We start from the raw sequence: 21,275 nt of genomic DNA on the forward strand, positions 1-21,275 counted from the left end.
GATTTCTGCTCTGTATTCTGCTCCTACTGCTCGTTTATATATCAATGTCCAAATATCAAACCAATTTTCCATTTTTAGAGGTACAAGACAAGGTTGCCCCCTTCCCCACTTTTGTTCCTTATAGGTATTGAACCTTTACTTACTTCTATAAGAAATTGTGATATTATTAAGGGAGTCAATATTAAGGACGTTATTATTAAAACCTTAGCATATGCTGATGATGTACTTTTATTTATTAGTGATCCTTTATGCTCATTCCCTCCCCTATCAGAGATTATTTTGAAATATTCCACAGTATCTGGCTACTAATATTTATTGTACTCCTGATATGTTACCTATGAATGAAATTATTTGGCAAAAACATAAATTGAAGTATCTTGGTATTCTGTTCTCTTCATCCATAAAGCCTACCATAACATTGAACTGTGACGTTATTTTAAATTATATTAAAGATAAAACATCCAAATGGTCTTCACTTCACCTTTCATGGTGGGGAAGAATGGATTCTATTAAAATGACTATTGCTCCTAAAATTATCTACACTCTAGCTATGATTCCTACACAATTTTCATTACATTTTACAAAGATGTTGATATACTTCTCTCCAAATTATTTTGGAATAAAAAATCACCTTGTATAAGTTATATAAAATAAAAAATGCCCAAATGTAATGCAGGTTTTGGTTTACCTGACTTTTTACATTATCACAAAGCTTTCATTTCGAAACAAAGTTCCATATTGTTTAACCATTCCTCTTTAAATAATCCACGTAAGTGGCTTTTTATCAAGAAGTCAATAGTTACTCCATTTCCATTACCCACTTTGCTAACCATGTCTAATAAATCTATTTTTTTCATAAATCTGTTATTCTTAAATCCACTAAATTGATTTTTAATAATTGAGACTCAATTTTTCAATCTCCCATGTTTACTACAGAAGACATGTCATTATGGTATAGCACAGTCAATAAATTAAATAGAAGTATACGTTTTTGGTATTCATGGATTAATGCTGGTATTTTTTATCTTAAAGATGTCTATTACAACAATGCATTCATATCATTTGCTCTACAAACAAAATTTAGTTTACCTCAGTCTGATATGACCAATATGAATATTTATGTAATCCAATTCTAGATTCATTTCCTCATGTTATTCCTTCTAATGTTAAAGCTGACTTATCAATTTATAGTCAAACTATTTCCACATCATCTCATGGTGTTTCTATTTTATATAAAAAAGTATCTAATTCTCTAGGAACCAACATTAATATGATTTCAGTATTTTGGAATAATGAACTTTCGCTCTCCTTATCTGTTGATATATGGAAAGATATTTGGCTTAGTAATATTTCTGGTTGGTTACCTGTTTCACTTTATCAAACTAATTCTTATATTTTATTTAACTGTTTATGGACTCCATTACGTTTATTTCAAGCTAAACTTCTTTAATCTTCAACTTGTTGGCAATGTAAATTACATCCAGGTTCATTAAAACATATGCTTTTTGATTGTCATTTAGTTGCTAAATTTTGGACAGACGTTTGGGATATTATAAAAAAGATATTAACTATTCATGATGATGTTTCATTTAATATGGTAATATGCAAATCTGCTATTTTGACACACAAATTAAATGACTTAGAAGGGAAAGGTTTTATTTTTCTAATATCAGCTGCTTTACAATCCATTACATTCTGTTTGAAAGATGTTTCGGTATTATCAGTACATGCTTGGTGGTCATGGGTGATTTTTACAAGAAGAGGAGCTCAGTTTTCTTTATCCGGTATTGGTCATAATTCTAACTCTTATCATTCTTTTTGGAACCCTGTTGATATATATTTATCTTCTTAATTATATATTTATATCTAGTTTTATTACAATTATAATAGACTAATGTTTTTTGCTATAGTAGCTCTATATTTGCTAGCTGATGCAATAGTTTTATAATTGTTTTCTTTCCCTTCCCCTTTTTATATTTCATTGAGTAATTGTAATGTTGTTACCTACTGCAATCCATTTGAGGCTTTTGTATCTCCATATTATGATTAGGTATTTTCACTCAATAATATTTTTCTGTATTGTCTTTATGTTTTGCTTAGCATGAAAACTCAATAAAATCTTTTGAACACAGAGCACAGATGGCCACACTCTTTGCTTAGAGTACTCTGCATCAGCTCAGCCTTTTTTTATGCAGAATTTCACTGTTTATGAGTCTACATTTATATATAGTGAAGAACAATCACACTTCACGAAGTGCAGCTGCAGACAAACACTATAAAGATACTTAAACTAACAGGTTTGTGATCATACGCTAATAGCAGGTAATTTCAAAATTTCCATATTTGCTCACCGTAACACTATTTCTCTTAACCTGGTAGCAGGAAAACATTCCTCTCCAGTAGAGGTATTTTCTAGGCAACAGGTTTTAGTATGCACTGAGGTGAGCATTGTGTCACCAAGAAATTTAAGTTCAGGTGAGTAATTCAGTCAATAACCCGACTTCCCCTCCTCCAGACACTAGTCCTCCGGATAATATTTGAACATAAATCTCTGGCCTGCGCTTGTTGTTACATAATGATATTGCCGGCAATTTTATCTTTTTTAAGACTTAATACATATGCCATCTCTGCAACAGTGCATGAAATGCTCTTGTCAAAATCCATAAAAATCTTTCATTAACTTCAGAGAGTTTGGTTCTCTACTCAGCAGAGGTATTATCGAGGAAAGCAATTTCATCCGACCGAAAAGTAAAACTCCTGCGATGGAAATGAACCATGTAGTCAGAAGGCAGATGATTGTACTAAAACAAAATGGAACAACCACAAAAACAATTTACATCCATTTTGAGGAGTCACTACTCTCTTGAGCAAGTATGATGTATGTGCCGCAAAGTTGGTGCTACCAGAGAGGGTGAAAAGAAGCCCCCAGAGCTCTGTAATCTCTGTGCGCACTGGGAGGCAAGCGTGGTGGTCTGTTCATGTTACCCAGGGCACTCAACACCAAAGAGAAGAGCTGGGAAGTTAGGCAATTATAAAACAAATAATAAATGATGCACGTCTTCCCCGCATATAGCTGCACACTGATTTGTTTCATATTTGCAAGCTTCATTTTAGTTTACTTTTTGTAGCACTGCCATCTCGTGGTTTAAAATTGAACTACTTTACAAACTATCCCCACTGGTACATAAGTAATTAGGGATAAGCAGCGAGGCTCGCTCTATGGCACTGGTAAACTCAGCTCCGCCGGTGGTTGGCGGAGTTTTGCCGAACTTCGCATTCCAAGTGGAGCTCGGAGTGCCAAAAACTCTGCAAACTCTGCCGGTGGAGCAGAGTATACTGGCCAGGGTTAATTTAAACTCCATCTCCAATTGTAGACACAATCTGTAAAAACAAGTTGCTCTACACTTCACCCTTGTGGTGTAACGCACTGACTAACACAGCCTAAACATGGAATGCAGGTCCATTAGTATTGTACCCTGCTGTGGTTTACAAGTGCAAATCCCACAATATTGGGTTTTCATGCAGGGGAGGAGACTGAAACATGTTAGTTCAGGTCTGTTGTCTGTACAGACCTGACACTCAACATACACATACCCCATTCAGCCTAACACTGGTGTGAATACTGACTGCTACCATGAGAAGGCATAATGCATGCATTCATATGTGTCACAGGTACAGGGATTACTTGGACATGGCAATCATTTGTTGGCCAATCATACATACCAACAGAAGCAGACATATTTTTAGGTTGGGCATCACGTCATGACTCATACCTACTGCCATATCAGGCACTCGCACATGAAGGGCACACAGAGAAATCCCAAAATAGAGTTGTACCTGCTTAGCCACAACCAGTTTCTAGAGTCAAAAAACTTAACTTGTGACAGTTGCAGTGCACACTATTTTTCAGTAAACAATATACTTGACTTTGTAACCATAAGCACATCATTGACTGCGTATGAACTATGTTATCAAAGTCAGGTTATAGCAGACAATTACCGCTTGCAAAACTACATTCATCTACATTCAAATCCACATCGAAAGATATTAGATGGAAGGGTTACACCTGCTGAACTTCCTAATAACATGTTGCCTACAGGGAGTACAAGTTTACAAACATATGGCGAATTTCAGAATACTCAGCCTATCAGACAATGTCATTTGACATGGTAGTCAATATACAGCATACATACACAATCCATGCTCACCAAAACACACTTACTACACCTTAACCAACACATGTACATTATCACAAATGCATATGTGCATTCCGGGCACATGACATATGTGACACAACTATGTGTAGAACTAGGAGTTAGACTATGGAGATTCACAAACATCATAGATCCATTTCTATGAAAAATGTTTGTGATATAATTAGTAATATGTATATGAACTATCCTCATTTTATACTCAAGTGACCATCACATGACCAACATACACCATAGACTCTGGAATTCAACTCATCTAACAAGCTTCCTCAGCATTTCATTACACAAGTATGTCTATAACCTGTGTGCTGGGTACCCGTATACACTTGTAAGTTGAAACCACAAATATACAATCTACACATGCAGGATCTGTCTGACAAGTCATTAGCCACATCAAAGTACCACTATAAATCCAGCAAGTAGTAATATGTGTGTGTTTCTCGACAATTCCCTAAACTACATTTCAATCAAATATAAATGAAATTGAGAATAGAGCTAAATCACTGTAACGCCAGTCGTGTGCATTCATGTCAATGTAATGTTACAAGGGTCCACATGGTTCATAACTTTCATAATTATACATATGCACTGACAAAGTACATAGTCCATGTTCACATATGATGAGTAAATTCAAACAGGTAAACATGTATACATGCTCACACATAGTTCTCAAAAAAAGATTACTGCTAGTCAACACAAATATGCTATCTTAAGTCCATGGGTATCTACAAAATAGATCAGCTGACAATTACACTAAAACGATTTTGCTCAGACTTGTCTGGTCCAAAGGCATAGGTTCAGCAACTTGAAAAGCAACAATAATGAGTTTTCTAGCATATTGGCCGTCCTTCAAAAATTTGTTGAAAATGCATGCACACCCCTCATGTCACAGCCATTAACTTGATAGGTACACACTCAGCATGAGCACACATACATCTCTCACCAGAAGTTTCACCTCTACATCAATACTGGAAATGGTGCCAAAATTCTCTTTTTTTTAAACATACTTGTAGGATACAAATAATGCACTATTTGTCATATTCAAGCACACATACAAATCAGCCCATGTATGTCAACTTGACTCACATCATACAACTGTTTGTATGTCCTAGTAGTCAGTGTCCAAGCGTTATCCACAAACACATTGTTTTAGAAACTGTGAAAATAAAGGCACATTAAATGAAACAATTTACCAATTGATTTTATGTCTGTTTTACAGACCTAAATGGTACGTACATACTGTAAATAAGAGGCGTTGTAAGTGTCACAAATATGTACATACATTTTGACATGATGGACATACATGATAGCTGGAGCTCATTTAAATGGACAGCATCAATTAACAACTGCAAAATAGCAGAATATCTAAGTAAATGCTTACTATTTTTCTTCTTCCAAATCTAGTGCTGGTGTTCAGCTATGTGAACTACAAAACATGCAGAACGAGTAGGAAAGCAGATGGCAACTAAACATGTCAGGTTTTTGCTAATAACAGTGAGGTTGTGTGGAAGTCTCAGCACACTGAAATGAATGCTAACAAAAACTGGTGTGGATAACATATCTAGTTAGCTTGTGGAGGCAGAGAGGTTCATGCGATCTGCAAACTGGTCTCACACCCCCCCCCCCAACTGAACTAAACTAACTCTGTGTGACCAATGGTCGAGGCATCATTCAAGGTGACAGCAAATGCAGTAGGAAGTACCAATAGTGCAGGTCCAAGCAAGTTAATTAAATAAGTACGTTGCCAGCTTGTTGCCACCGCAGCCACAGAGGGAAGGTATCCACGCTGACACATTTCCGTTGCCATAGCACTAGGGCCTGATGAGTTCCCGGATGCTTCAAAAAAAGCATTTAGCAGAATTGGAATATGCTGGGGACAACTAGTCAAATAGGCATCCAAGGGAGATAACAGTACATTCATGTCAGAAGAAACTCCCATAGACACACCGAGACACAAATCCAGTACCGATTTGTACAGGCACTACAGACAGCGGAATACAGGTTGTACCCAATGATGCCACACTGGACTAAAAAACAGAAATTAATGTTCATTTAGCTCCAGAAGCCACGCTGTACCGAAGCACTGAACCATATGTTCATGGCACAGCAGCACCAGTGTCAGGGATTGATCCATTTCGTCTTGAACTTGGACATCTAGAGCTGGTTTCTCACAACATCAATTCAGTCCCCGCTGCCATGCGAATCATAAGCAGTACACCTTCACGAAAGATTGTAATTTTGTAATGAGCAAAAGCTGGTATTACACAGATCTGTGTCTCAAAGTAGCCAACAAGACCAGAGGAAAAACAAGTTTAAATAAAGTGTTAGGATACCTTGCTATCACACATGCACAAGAAATGAGGAACCAGCTCTCCTACATGCTGTGTCAAGTTGTTAGGATGTTCCGGGGCTTATTTATGAACCCTTGTGAAACGTTTGCGCTGCCGGGGCGTCACTTTTTGTGACACACTGGCAGCGTAATAAATGCGCTATGTTGCTCCCTATTTACAAAGTGACACATGTAGGCAGATTCGTCACTTTGTAAACCCCTGCACTACATTATACATGTGTTAGGTATATGTATGCAGGGTTGGCAATCCTTTCATCAAAGCCTTGTAAAAGTGGCACATTGAAAGCTATAAGATTTCAGTTCACCACTTCCAAGACGCCATTGCGTGAAAACCTTACGCCTGCCTCATGGCCGGTGAGAGGGTGACGCAGGCCCTTTCACATGGGGCTTGCCACATGTGAAAAGACACATTGCTGGAGTTGCATCTGTTTTCAGACACACCCCAGCAATGCGCCACTTTTGCTCAAACAGATATGTCAAGGATACTGATGTATCAGTAACGCCTTGCGACATGATGCGCCATACTTTAAATATGGCGCATCTATGGTATTGCCAGGAGGGCGCACTAAGAAGTGTAGCATTGCTGCTTTGTCGCAGCGATGCAACACTTCTCATTAATGAGGTACTCAGTATCTATCTTGGATGCAGTCTTTCAAAATTGTAGATCAAACAGCTTTCTGGGCATAAGTTGAGGCCATAGCCATATGAAACAACATGGCCCTCGGAGTTTTCAGCGTTTCAAAGCATTATGAAAGTAATCGCACTGACCATAGCGTCAACGCCCTAACATGTCATGCTGGTATAGAAATTAACTGGTCTATGCCAAGGCTACATTTTTAAAACTCAAACCACATAAGTAAGGGGAGCTCACTAACAACAGATAGCCTTGATCATGAGCCAGAACTTCAATGTGTGCTGAAAAGGAAAGTGAAATTCAGTTGTTTTGCGGATGCATAGTAACATGTTTCGTTTCATGACCTGTTTGTCACCTACGCATATTGCAAATCCAAGTTCAGTGTTCAGCAGTACAGACTTTGCCCAAACAGCAGGACAATTAAACCTTGTGTGTGAATCACAATTGGTTTGTTTTTACACGTCATCAAATGTAGGTGTATGTGCGTGCACATCAACATTACAGCCAACGTCTTTCAAGTAAATACCTGTTTCCTGTGATCACATCAAGAAATAAAAATCACATGTACATTACCTAAGTGTCAATACATGTACATTCATTGTAATGTGCAACATAGGCCACAATGCGTGTGGAGTTTCAAGGAGATTTAACTTAATTATGAAAGTATTTTGTAAACAAACCTTTTGGATATATCACACCTTGGTACAATTGCATGCATCTATGCCCATGTTAACATCTCACATGATACACAATGGCCACATAAGTGCCATTCAAACCTGCTCAACATAAAGCTATGCAGACCAACAATGTAGAAGGTATGGGAGGCACTCATCTGCTCATCTGGAGAGCCGTACAGTTTACTGTAGTGTGGAAGGGCCTCTTCCACCAGGGTCTCCAACTCCTCTGGTTAGAAAGCTGGGGCCCTCACACCCTTCTACACAGCTAATGATGGCTCACAGAGATGGCAAACAGCAGCTGCAGTTGAGGAGGTGTTGATCGCAGCGGTGTCAGGAAGCAAGTGGAGTGTATTGTTAACCGCAATGTATTTGTACACAACATAAGTGGTCTGAACCATGCACGGACACCACCATTGGTCCATGACTTTCAAAAATTGCCAATGTGATACAAAGTATTCAGTTTCCACGTGCGAACCCGCCTTCCTCATGGCCAATATCCAATGGAGATTGTTGTTTTTTGAATGTTCCGGAACCAATACCAGGCAGTGGCCATTTTGTTTGCTGTTATTTTTCAAATTGCAAATGCCAAACTAAGGCTTGCAACCCAAGTAATTTATTTTTTATTTTTTCAAATTCAAGCTGGTATTTGTCATGAACGGGTTGTGGCCGACAGTCTTAAGATCCAGGATTCCAATCTGACTACATTATGGACTCATGAGTGTCTATCATAGTGTGACAACACACACTTGATCATTACTGAGTGATATTCCAACATGGAAATTCTCATGTATGGCCATAAGAGTTTGGTAACTACAGTCACTGTAGGTGCCAACTGTTTTGAAATGTAAGACGCCAAAATTTGATATATTTGAACGAAACTCACTACTGAAGGCACATAAATAAACAGTGTCTGGAATCAAAGAGTTCTCTGAGAATACACCACAGAGACTGTGAGCACTGGCACTATGGCACATAGGCTCCATTGTGTAAAAGCCAGAGTGTGTTCATACAGACAGATTCCGATAGGGACCGCTCTCACCGCAAGCATGTTAGTACTCACTGGCCTGGGTGTCAGGAGTGCCCTGGCCAAATTAATGTGCAAGTACAAGCATGTTCCAACATGGATACAGAGGGGATACAGTTTCTTAATGGGAGGAGCAATTCTGGGACTGTCACTAACAAAATCATACATAACATTTCTTATAAACCAGCAGTATGTTGAACCACAATTACACTGGCAGTTATTTAGTCAAAAGGGGCCACCATGTGACACGTTGGTGTGTTCATTCCTTTTTGAGTTCGTATCCAATGTTTCACACACAACATCACTAAAGTAAAGGCCTGATGCTTTTTATATGGATTGAACATTTTCAAAGGTGTCCAATACACAGTTATTTGGTTCAAACTGTGAATTTTAGGGCCGAAAGTGTGCTTTGAAGTGTGGTTTTTAAGCTCAGTATTTGTTACACCAGTCACTAGGATCTATGTCGAGACAATTGTATTTGACACTTGTGCGAACATTGTTCAGTATATAGAGGGTACCTAGTACTGTCCTGAACGTTTACAGTACGGGGAAAAATGTGTCAAACATGAGACTTTACCCCATTATAAATGAAAGATATTGATTGTTTCAAATTGACATGTTGACAATCAGATCACCATGTGGGTACCTGTCTGTGCATACAGACTGTTGCATATACTACTGCTGAATAATTTGTACAGTTGCATTGTGCACCCTATTCACATGGTGAGAGCTCTATGCTTTCCTCTCTGACATGCAAGTCATGTAAATTGGACAGTAGTCATGAATCATCAAACCATGCAAAGATTGTGTCTGTGGTACAGGCAGATCGGCCATGTGAAAATAGTGTACACTGGTGTGCACATGTGGACTGTTGTACTCTGTCAACATGTGTCATGATAATGTATATCGAACATTCAACTGTGATGTTTGGCAACCACAAACATTTGCCAGTTATGTCATTCGATCATAACCAGAGTAGCAATTCCAAACAAGTCCTCATTTGCCCTGATAACCGTTGCATATAACTTACATCATTCAGAGCAGGCTCATTCCTTGTGTGGCAGCATGTCAATCCATGTCCCACTTGGGCCTCTCAAACTGTTTCCATTTATGGGTGCCATTTACGGACTCAGTCACCTATCTGTTTTCTGAACCAACAACACACATGTACAAACCTAGGATGCTAAAAACATCATAGGGATCCAGACTGTTGATAAATCAGGAGACAAACCATGACATCACACTTGAGTAGTTAACCAAATAATCATATGTTTCTAATAGCACAACTATATACAAAAACACATCAGGCACCATATTATATGACAGTAAAAAAAACCTGGTGGCACCTCAACAGGAGACATGCCACTTCACTTGCCAAACAAACACTGTCAGAACATATTCCCCTGGAGGGACATCACATGGGTTTTGCAGGCCCCTCAGGGATAGAATAGTGGCATGTGGTCTAGAGTTTAGAATGATTAGGCTTGGGCTTAGTAGGTGTAGATTTTGGTTTGGGAGGAATATACTTTGCCCTGGGAGTGCATATTTTGTGAGTGAAATGGGTCCTGCCTCTCTTCCTCTTCCTGGGAGTGGATTTAGGATGGTTAGGGCGTGCTGACAAAGGATGGGGAATAGGGATGGAAAAAGAGGGCCTGTGATGATGGAGGGGCGGGAGTTGACCAACAGGACAAAGTGCAAGCGACAAGAAGAAAGGGTCATGGGTAGAGGTTGAGGGTAAATCAGAGATAGGGTCAGGTTAAGAGGAAGAGGAAATTAAGGTGTCAGCTGCTTGTGAAGGTGATGTGGATGGAATAGTAGTGTCTCTGCTGATAAGTGCTGGTGCTGCTGGCTATATGTATGCAGGTGTAGTGTGTGTAGTGATTGCTGGGGATGTTGCTGGTTGTGTGCTGCAGGTGTGTGTTTGGGTGGGTGCATGCACAGGTGTGCATGTGCTTGGGTCAGGCAGAGGTGTAGGATCTAGGGGTGGAGATGGGGATTCTCAAGGTGTTGCGGTCAGTGAAGGCTTTTAGGTGGAAGGCTGGGAAAGGGGTACAGCTGTCAATAATGAGGTGGCCAGAGCCTGAACAGACCCCTGTAGGGCACACATCCCAAAGTAAACAGTACCCAGCTAGGCAGCCATCTGTGTGCATTGGCTGTCCAAACCCTAGATGGCATTCAACAATTTAGTCTGCCCAACGGAGATCTTTTTCAGGTGGTTAACAGCCACCTCACCAAGGGCAGCTGAGGACACAGGGGCAGGGGTAAGATGCCTTCAGCAGAGGAGCTGGCACACCCAGGAAGGGTGAGGGCCTGTGCAACTAGCTGGGGAGCAGCAGGGAGGGAGGAGATGACTATGGGGGTGGCAGACACTGATGACACTGCACCAGGTTCCATGGTAGCCGCCACCACTAAGGGAGAGTCCCTGGATTCTGACTCACTGGATGTATTTGTCTGGTGTGGATCATCCATTGCATTCCCCTCACCCTCTTGGCCACTGGGTCCATAAGTGTCAGTGTCTCAACTGGAAGCACTTTGAACAACTGCTTCTTGGCCCATGTATCCTCCACTTGGGTCTGTAGATGCTGCAATAAAACAATAGCTATTTTTTGGTAAACATTGTAGACTCACAGGAGGCAATGCTCAGCACTCTGAGCAACTAGAAATGTTAACATCCTAACAATCCTAATCTGTATGACAGTAGTGATGCTTACTTGTCAAGAGCACAAGTATGTCTGCAATGAGCTAGTAATCACTCCACACATGGTGGCATTGAACACAGTATCTGACAATTGAGGCCGTCAACTTTTTGATACTCCTCATCCATGCCTGTAGCAGGGTCTGATCTCTGTGAATGTGTAATATTCAGACATGATTGGGAAATGTGACACCAACTCACAAGACATTGCTTACTTCAATAACACCCATTCCTCACATGGACATGGTACAATTACAAAACTTGCAAATTGAGGCTTTCAATAAGGAATGATTTGATCCTGCTGCATGATTCTCATAGGACTATGTTTGTTACATAATATTTTTAGCAAAGCCAAAATCCATTACAAACTGTTTGTAAGTAGTAGTTTACTTACTAATTTGTTCCTTGAGGAAACACATTGTAATGCAGACTATAGGGTATTTCCCATTCTTTGCTACTTTGACTGACATCCTGTGTAAATTCTAAACGAAGTGATCAACATTTTCACATGACATATGAGCACATACATCAACTTTCAGTCTGGGACTGATTCCTAACTGTTTCCACATGGAGCTATTCAAATGCCCATGTGAGTTTCTTACACCTGTAGACCATTGGGAAGATACATCAAAGCAACACAACCAGGACTCTCATACATATTTTGTATGTTGTTGCTCTCCAAACGCATCCACATATGTACACATCTGTTGTTGATACCATTACATGCTACTCATCTGCAGGCAATATCATATTTGCAACCGTAATCCATTTGTGTATGCCATTAAAATTGCATGAAAACTCAGCTGCATGGGACCTCCCTATGTGATACAGTATTGTGAATCCTCAGGGCAAGTGTATCTTTGCCTCTTCATCAGATTTAGATAGTTTCAAGACACACATGTTGATGAGTATGTCAGAAAAACTACCCATGTCCTCCCATCACTGTAAGCTAAGATACGTATGATGCTGTACTTGAACCTCATACATAAGTCCTTGACACCTTTACAGACTCCTACTATTATGTTGGGCACTGAGGCCATGCCATGAAGAGGCAGAGATTTAGTTGCATAGTGCAGTGTTGATGGTGGTCTGACACACATATGTGGGCAAAGCCTGACAACACTACACAGTCATGTACTGTGTAATGTGAATTGGCATTGGTCACAGTACAGATAGCTCAATTTAGGGGTACCTGTGACAATACAATTGTGCTTAGGTGTTGAATCATACGTCAAGGTTTTTACTCACCTCCTCCTAGCTGCTGTTGGGCCCTCAACTACCCATCATGCTTAGGGTAGGTCACTGCCAGAATACGGGCCATGAGTGGAGTCAGGGTCTGGCTCCTGCCCCTTCGAAATGGAGAGAGGACGTTCCCAGCTGGACTAGGGTGATCTCTCGGCTCTAACGTCTGAGGTCCTCCCACGTCTTCCGACAATGGAAACTATGCCAGTGAAATACTATCTGGATCTGCATTTTCCTGTCAAATGCTTTCCATATCCTTTGCTTCATTTGTGTGTTGACCTGGAGGGATGAAATACAGTGGTGGCCTGTGCAGGTAAGCGCAGTGAGGCGAGGCGGGGGCAAGGCAGGGGGTTGGGCGTAAAAGTGACAAACTACGGAATAGGTAAGATAAAATAAATAAATTTAAAAAACACTTACCTTGCGCTCGCTGAGTTACAGAGTCTACGATGCGGTGAGCACAAGGTAAGTGGTTTTATTTATTTATTTTATCTTACCTATTCTGTTGTTTTTCACTTTCACCCCCATAACCTCTGCCCCGCCCCACTGTGTTTACCTGCATGGCCCCCACTGATTAAACAGATGTTTGATGTACTGCACATGCAAGACATGTGCCTTTTACGGCACTGATCAATGCTTTTTGGACAACTAACTTGTGCAAGATGTCGAATACAACCGGATAGAGATATCACACATGTATGCTTTAAATGCTTTGAAACATTACGCTTAGTCCAGGAGTCAGGCCGATTTGACAGCAAAACAAAGGGCAGGGTCAACACTCACGGTCTGTTTAACCAGTCAAAAAGTCACACTAGACACCTTTGGCAGTACAGTACAGGTGCGATGACAATACCAGACTTTACAATGATTATGACAAGCAAGTACTATGACTCCATACATGGATTACACAGTATCTTTGTATCTATTGCGACATGTTCCATTGTTTTTCTAAATTTAACGACTACCATTTGTGGTGACTCATACTTCCACAACACAACATGGTGTGCATCTGTGTGACTCCGAGAGTGACACCGGTCATGAACATGGTGCCTGTGTGCAATGTCAGATATACTGAGATTCACCATTTTGGTTTGTAAAGCACTGTTAAATGTATCATATAGACTAACCATTCATAAATTGGGGTCTTACAGCCATCGTCAGACTCATGTGGATGCTTTGCATTATGTGACTCCTTATGATCATGTAGTTGATGCTCAGAAATAGACACAGGAGTTTCAAGAGTATGACAAATCGGAACATGAAAATGTACGTGACATCACACAACAGTAGTTGTGATTGGTTACTTGACAATGCTGTGCAAGACATATTTGAATGATATTAAGGGACAAGTTGTATCAGCTATGGTGACCCATGTGTAGTGTTATCTAGTCAGGATTGTATGTTTGGGAGATAGGCATCATGCACCCACTGAAACAACATATTGTGAGAAATTGGCCTGATATATGCTGTCCACTAGTTATAGTGGCCACCCTCTATCAGTCCAAACAACCCCTTATGTTGATAGGTTAAAGACAACCTTTATTGCAAGCTATACTAGTGTTAGCTCTGGAGAGCAGCCTTCAGGCTAAGTCTTGAAGGAATGTAAAGCAGCTTGTTTTACCAGTCTATAATACCTTGAATGACCAAATGAAAGGACAACCACACCAGGTATATATTTAAAATATATGTATTTAAGATAAAACACACCCCTCTAGTCTCTTTATGAGACTGGAGTTCGAAGTACTTAAGTTACAAGTTAGCAATCAACAGTAATAGCACAAATACACGTTTGGGCCCTAGGGGCGTACCAAACCATATACCAATAAAGTGGTATAATTAAGAACCACAACTGAACTAGACACAAGGCCTAGAGCCTGTAGAATCGCTGGGACCCCAAGGAACCACCCAAGGTAGTGACACAAGGGACCCACGGGGGCCGTGTGCAGTGTGTGAACACAGCCGCGGGTTCCCGTTAGCTTCTATGGACAATGTTGCGGTTGGAAATTTAAAGATTAGGGACACTTAGAAATGAGTCAGGACCAAACCCTTTTGACTTAGGAAGTTCTAGGGCTAGCACCCACAGGAGCACCGGAGTACTCGTGTTACCTAACCCAGGGAAGCCGGGTGCATAGGTGTCTTTAGGTGTCGGGTCGCGTCGTCGATTTCAGTGGGAGCTGGCGAAGAAGTGCTGCTGCTGTGAAGAGGAGAAGTGTCCGAAGTGATCCAAGCCTGGATCTAGGATGGAAGGAACCTGAAAGCAGAGAGGACAGAGTCTGGGCCACTTACCAGTGACCAAGGGCACGATAGACCAATGCCCACTGATGTCGGGTGCTTCAGGTGAATTGATGGGTGTCTTGACTCTTCAGCCACGAGGTCCAGGAGGCGTCAATGATGACCAGAAGCTGGATTTGAGCTGTCTTCCAAAGTCTGTCAAGTGCTGCCGTGTCGCCGATCAGATTGGACCCAACAAGCCTTGGCAAGAGCAAGTCACTTGGAATCACAGAAAGGACAGCAGTGCAAATCAGCAAGGTCTGTGGGACTCACCCAGCAAGGGTAAGTCAGGGCACCTCTGGAGCAAGCAGGAAAGCCCAATCAGAAGAGGAGTTGCCTTCGTGGGGACCTACTAGCCAATGGGCTAGCGATCGTGAAGGAGCCTCAAGTGGTCACACTGGAAACTGGCCCACGGGTCACTCGTGGAGTGGAGGACAGAAATCTTCAGTGCAGGAGGTGCTCAAGGCTGGGGCTACTCAGAGTTCAAAGCACGACTTTGAGGGAGACCAGGAAGGTGATGGAGCTGCAAAAGATCATGTTGTCCAGGGGTCATGGTTCCACATCACCCACGATAGCCACGGGCCTCAGCTTTGCTGTGGACTCAGGGTAGCCTCAGGGAAGTCTGGAAATCCACCTCTGGTGATGCAAAGACTTCAGCGTCCGGTGGGTACTTCAGCGATGCAGACCGGTCAGTTGCTTCTTTGGTGCCTGCCAAGCAGGGGAGTCACTCCTTGACCCCAAGGGAAATTTCTTCAGTCTTCTAAGCAAAGTAGAACGTCGAAGGTCCAGGATATATATTACAGAGTTTCATCCAGGGTAATCTAAAGTCGCAAGGACTGGGTTCCCATACTTATGCAAAGTTTGAGGCTTGGACAAACTCTAGGGACCCACCTATGGGAGGGTTTGGAAACAGTGGTGGTTACACCCATTTCCTTTATCCAGTTTCGCACCAGAGCAGGGGCAGATAGCCCCTGCAACCAGTTTGAACTGGACTATGCACAGGGACACCAAGTGTGCCCCCAGTGCAGGACTTCAAAGCACCAGAGAGTGCTATCGCCAAGCTCCACATATACACATACACATCTGCCTGTCTGGGGACACCTCCCTGGGACAGGAAACCTATTGTCCAGGCCTCCCCTGCCGGAGTTTCGGTCAACAGCAGGAGGTCAGACCCGTGTCTGTGGTAGTGGCATACATTTTGTGATGCCAGGGCTGTAGAAAGTCCTACCGGGTTAGACCAGTGTGAACATGTCTCTCCCTCTAGAAGGGTGGAATGCTACCCTGCCGCCAGAACTGGCAGGGGGGGGGGTAGTATTCCAAAGCGTTTGACACCAAACATGACATGTTTCCGTGCCGCCAGTCCAAAGTTAGCATTTACTTCGAGGTTATAATGCACTTAAGAGTATATGGTCAGGCTGCACCACAAACAGCATCAGAGGAGGTACTCCGAACGCTGCAGAGGGGCTCTGCTCATGCAGGGGCACCCTCTCACATAAAAACCAAGCACTCTGCCTTCAGGATTGTTAAGGTCTGCCATAGGAGTGACTTATAGGCTTTATATGTGTGTGAAATGGTAGTGATATAGGTAGCCTTATCCACTGTAAGCGGTGCAAGCACCACCTTACCCAGGCTGCAGTAGCAGACCTGTGGTGTCATTTTGGAGTGCTTCCCAGGGGTGGCATAATATATGATTCAGACCCTGGTAGGCCTCTGAGGTACCTATGCCCTAGGTACATAGTATACCATATACTAGGGGCTTATAAGGCACTCCAGAATCCAGTTAGAAATGTACCTATTGTACATGGAAACCATTTTAGAGAGGAAGCAGCTAGGCTGGGGTCCTGATTAGCAGGGCCACAGCCAGACTAAGGTCGAAAAACAGTAAAACACCAGCAAAAAGTGGGGGTACCCATGTGAAGCAGATCCTACTCTCCTACAGGGGTGTAACACAGGCCCCCGCAGCCCCAGCGTTGCGGGGGGGCCCCAAGCTCCAGGGGCCCCCTCAGCGCACGCCGCACAGTACAGTAATTTACAGCATGATCCACGCACCATGCTGGGATTTAGTTAAAAAGTTATGCGCTCCAGTCTCCTCAAATAAATGAAATGCTTCGTGGTGCACCGTGCGCAGCGCACGCACACAGCTTTGTGGTCTGGAAGGTTCCTGCGCAGTGTAAACTGCACTTGAGGCGGCAGGCTGGTTGGGTCCTGAGCACTGAAGCGGTGAGTGAAGCAGTGGTCGAAGTGGGCGGGATCGGAGGGTACGGCGTGCCCCTACTTCTTTAATTCTAAATGTTCTGTTCCCCAACTTTTTTATTTTGAAAATGCATCCCAGGATGCAAGAAATCACCATCGCCTTTAAATAAAATTTGGCGTTTCCTGGCGTTCGAGGACGGGCATCAGAGAAGTAACAGGACTCTATCTTTTCCTTCTTGCCCAGAGAAGACAAAGACAATGTCCACTTCTGCTCTGCCGCTTCAGCTGCCCCCCTCTTTCCTTCGTCCCTCTCTTTCTACCTAGCAGTTCTTCTCGTACTGAAAACCGTGACTTCAAAAACGTTCCTCTCCTTTCCTCTCCTTTCTTTTATTTGCTCCCCTGTGAAATGGATCCAAAGAAGAAAGACACTTTTGCTGGAAATGTATTTTTCTGACATTTTAATTTCAAAGTGCAGCATTGGGAATAAAAGATAAAAAATGTGAAACATAGATAAATAACTAAATAAAGTAGGACAGAATGGTAGCAAACTGGCCAAATTAATTTTATTAACACCCAAACACATTAGCGCCACTTTTACAGAGTTTGCTAGTGAAGCGCTATTTTTGTTTTTTTGTCTTTGTTTTCCCTGGACTTGGAACTAGTGCACCAATCCTGAAGGTACTGCAATGTGTGGAATGGAAAACAAAACGTGTACTGCGACTCTGCGTCCAGGGATGTGGTCTTTTTACCATGCTGCTTACGTTTTGTAAGGAATTAAGCAATGGACATTGAAATGGGTCCATTCAGGGCCCTGTAGTCATGTCCTTAACTTTTCAGGCAAAAGCACTCACTGATTTCTGAATAGTGAGTGTAAAAGTGTTAAGGTAACCATGTTGTTCCTGCTTACATTTCACATGGTTTGCTAAATTTTGCATTCTCTACAAGTGTTTACTTTTTCCAGGATGATGTTCCTTTTTTTTTGTAGGCCGCATATTGCTCTTGTCTAGTGTGTAATATAAATTGAGCCGCTTCCAGGTGTTTATAGCCGGCAACAATTGGGTTGTAGTTGAAGGTAGTTTGAGTTTTTCTCAGTGGGGCAGTACGGTTTTCAGTGGGGGAGAGGATGTGGCACTATGGCCAGAGCTGCTGAATTTGGAACTGGGAACCAGGTTCAGCCTTAATAACCAGTCCACCAGAACACTCTCCTGCGAGAGCACAATCCCATGCTAGACCTTAGAAGGCTTCGCAAGACCTTAGAAGCCCTGGTGTCAGAGCACCAGCAGGTGGACCCTAGCATGACAAGTGTAGGTTAACCTTAAAGGCTTGTCCACCACTATCCATACTGAAGTTCACCTCCAGTCTAGAGGGCAAGCCTATGAAGCAGCAAACCCTAGAACAACAGTCACTGAGGTCACAGGACCCTTGAGAAGGGCCAGCTCTAGGGCGGTGAAACTGGTGTGACCACACTGGGTGCTGACTTTAGGTGGAGGCATCATGTTTGCAAGTATATTATGGTTTTAAAAGTGCTTGCTGCCTTCTTCCTGGCCTCCAGCAATTTTCGGCAACAATAAAAATGTCATGATGACTCTGGTGATTAATGTTCTTCCTAGAGAGAGATCAGAATTTTGTCTAGGGGAAGTTTTGACTCATGGAAAGGTAGCTCAGAGGGTTAATGTACCTGCTGCAAAGAACATGTACCATGCAGATCAGAAAGTGCACATAATGTAAATAAGTCAGTGGGCTGCTGCTTTTGTCAGAGAGATCCTTTAGTTACTTGAAGTTTATAAGTTAAAATCCTAACATAGAACAGTGAGGTATTAACTGTCATCTAAGAGCTGCATGCAAACTGCAAGGAATACATTAGAGTGTTATGTTTTCCCCCCAGTCTTTGATTATCCTAATGTTCAAAAAAGTGTTCTTTTGGACAGAAATCAATTCTGATTATTAAGGAGAACCCCCAACATGGTATTATGTTTTAAATTCCGGGTATTGTTTTTTTCCAGAACAATCACTATTAAACTATACGGCCTACTAGTATGGTTGTCATGTGACTCCTACACCTTGTAGTCCTGTCTGATGTAACATTTTCTATACAGTGATTTCCACACATATTGATGGTGTAATGTGTGTGATGTAAAGTGCTCTGCAACCGTACAATGGTATGAGTAGCACTGTAAATCAAATTAAATGCATCCGAGACAGAGTATGGTTATGGAGACTTGAGGGGCACTGTTAAAGTGTGGTAGTGAGGGAATATATGGCAGAGGTGGTCATAGGGGGGCACTAACAATCATTAATGCACAGGGCACCACCAGTGCTAAGGCTGGCCCTGCCCTTGAGGCCAGTCCGCCTCACCCACTGGTACCTCCATTGGCCTTGTTTCAGCAGTAGTTGCTGCAACTCACCAGTGACTGGAAATGTAGGATTTGCACGCACACCAAACAAAGTTCGCCAACTTCACAGTCTCCCTGCTTCATTCCCAAGCACTTTTAACATGTGCTGCCTGCTGTGGGGATACTGGAATTAATTATGCAGCAAAGGAGGACAAGATTATGCCGTAGTGTTGACTAAATTATGCATTAAAAAAAGTCTGCAGCGTAATGCGGTATATATTCTGATATTTTATTATTTTGACATGTGTACACATGCTAATAGTCTCTGGAAAGATTTTGCCTTATTAGTACCAGTGTAACATACAAATGCGGCAGTGAGGAAGGTGATCAGTCAACCTTTGCAGTTGGCCATCCACTCCGCAGCAACACAAGTCACATTTTTTATTAACTTTTGATATGTTTGAGCTACAAACGATTTATTAGTTTAAATGGTCAGATCATGCAGCAGATCTTGCATTATGAGGCAAATATGGCAGAGCCATAATTATTTAGAAAACATTTGCAAACTAGGATATTTTGCCATTCATGTTTGAACTGCTGTTGTGGAAAAAGGGAGAAGTGATGATGACAGAAACTCCATGGCTCGGAGACAAATGGCTTGTGTTTCCCCATTTTATTTATTGTATTTGGGACATTGTGTGAATAGAAGCATATCCCACTCTGTGAATATATTTTAATGTCAATAACTCATTATAACCTTAAATAATCATGTGTATCCATTGATTGATTAAACTTGGCAGTGAAATGCCAAACAAATTTAAAAAATTGGGATGTTTGTGCATTCTGGCCACACCTCTGGCTCCGCCCACTGATCCAATCCTTGGGTTATTCCACCCTCTCATTCTCCGCCTACAGTTCCCCTACTTTCCCCCGCCCCACTTCGACCACTGGAGTGAAGCCATATTTAAAATTGCCGTCCTAGTCCCTTATGGGGATTGTTTCCTAAATGGCACCGCTGTAACAAACTCTACACTCCGTAACAGGCCCTCAAGCTTAAATATCTCACACATCAAGATGAGCGCCTCTCTGAGTGAGTGGGCCAGCAGTTTGTCCTGGGGGCGGCGACTCTATTTCTCTGGGCTCTGGTTAATATCCTGCGGGCAGCCCACTAAGTGTTGAACCGTTTTATAGATAGCGCAAATTCGACCAGAAGGTTTTGTTGAGGCGCTGTCACAGTAAGGAACACTTCTCATGGTTCAATTTTTGCCATAACGCTTGAAAAGCTGTGTTACCTTTACAGCACAGCATATCGGCACCTCAGCTCGTGTCCCTTTCTGTTTTCGGAAGACTCGGCCATTTAGAAAATAAAAGCGTTAGAACGTGCTACTTAAAACATGGTTTGACAAATGAAAGCATGTTTTTTGCCAGAACTGCTTTTTCACTCAGTCTCTTTCGCCAACATAACAGACATGCACTGCATTCTGCCGCAGCCCTCATGGTTTTCTTGAGGTGATGTTGTTACCTCTACATTTGCACATATTTTAAAACTCCAACCAAGGCCAGATCAAAGTTGATAAGTGGGGTACGGAACACCCCAATCAAGTGAGAAAAATGGAAAGGGGGGGCTCTGGGCCCCCCCGCCTGCATG

The 21,275-nt window shown here is 42.1% G+C and overlaps 1 protein-coding gene across 4 annotated transcripts in view; it reads left to right on the forward strand.

Annotated features, from left to right (window-relative positions):
• Positions 1-21,275, forward strand: part of LOC146835059 (uncharacterized) — a 505,671-nt gene that overhangs the window by 280,179 nt on the left and 204,217 nt on the right. The window lies entirely within an intron of this gene.

This window comes from Triturus cristatus, chromosome 4_2, assembly GCF_964204655.1.
Source record: "Triturus cristatus chromosome 4_2, aTriCri1.1, whole genome shotgun sequence".
NCBI classification, from domain to species: domain Eukaryota; kingdom Metazoa; phylum Chordata; class Amphibia; order Caudata; family Salamandridae; genus Triturus; species Triturus cristatus.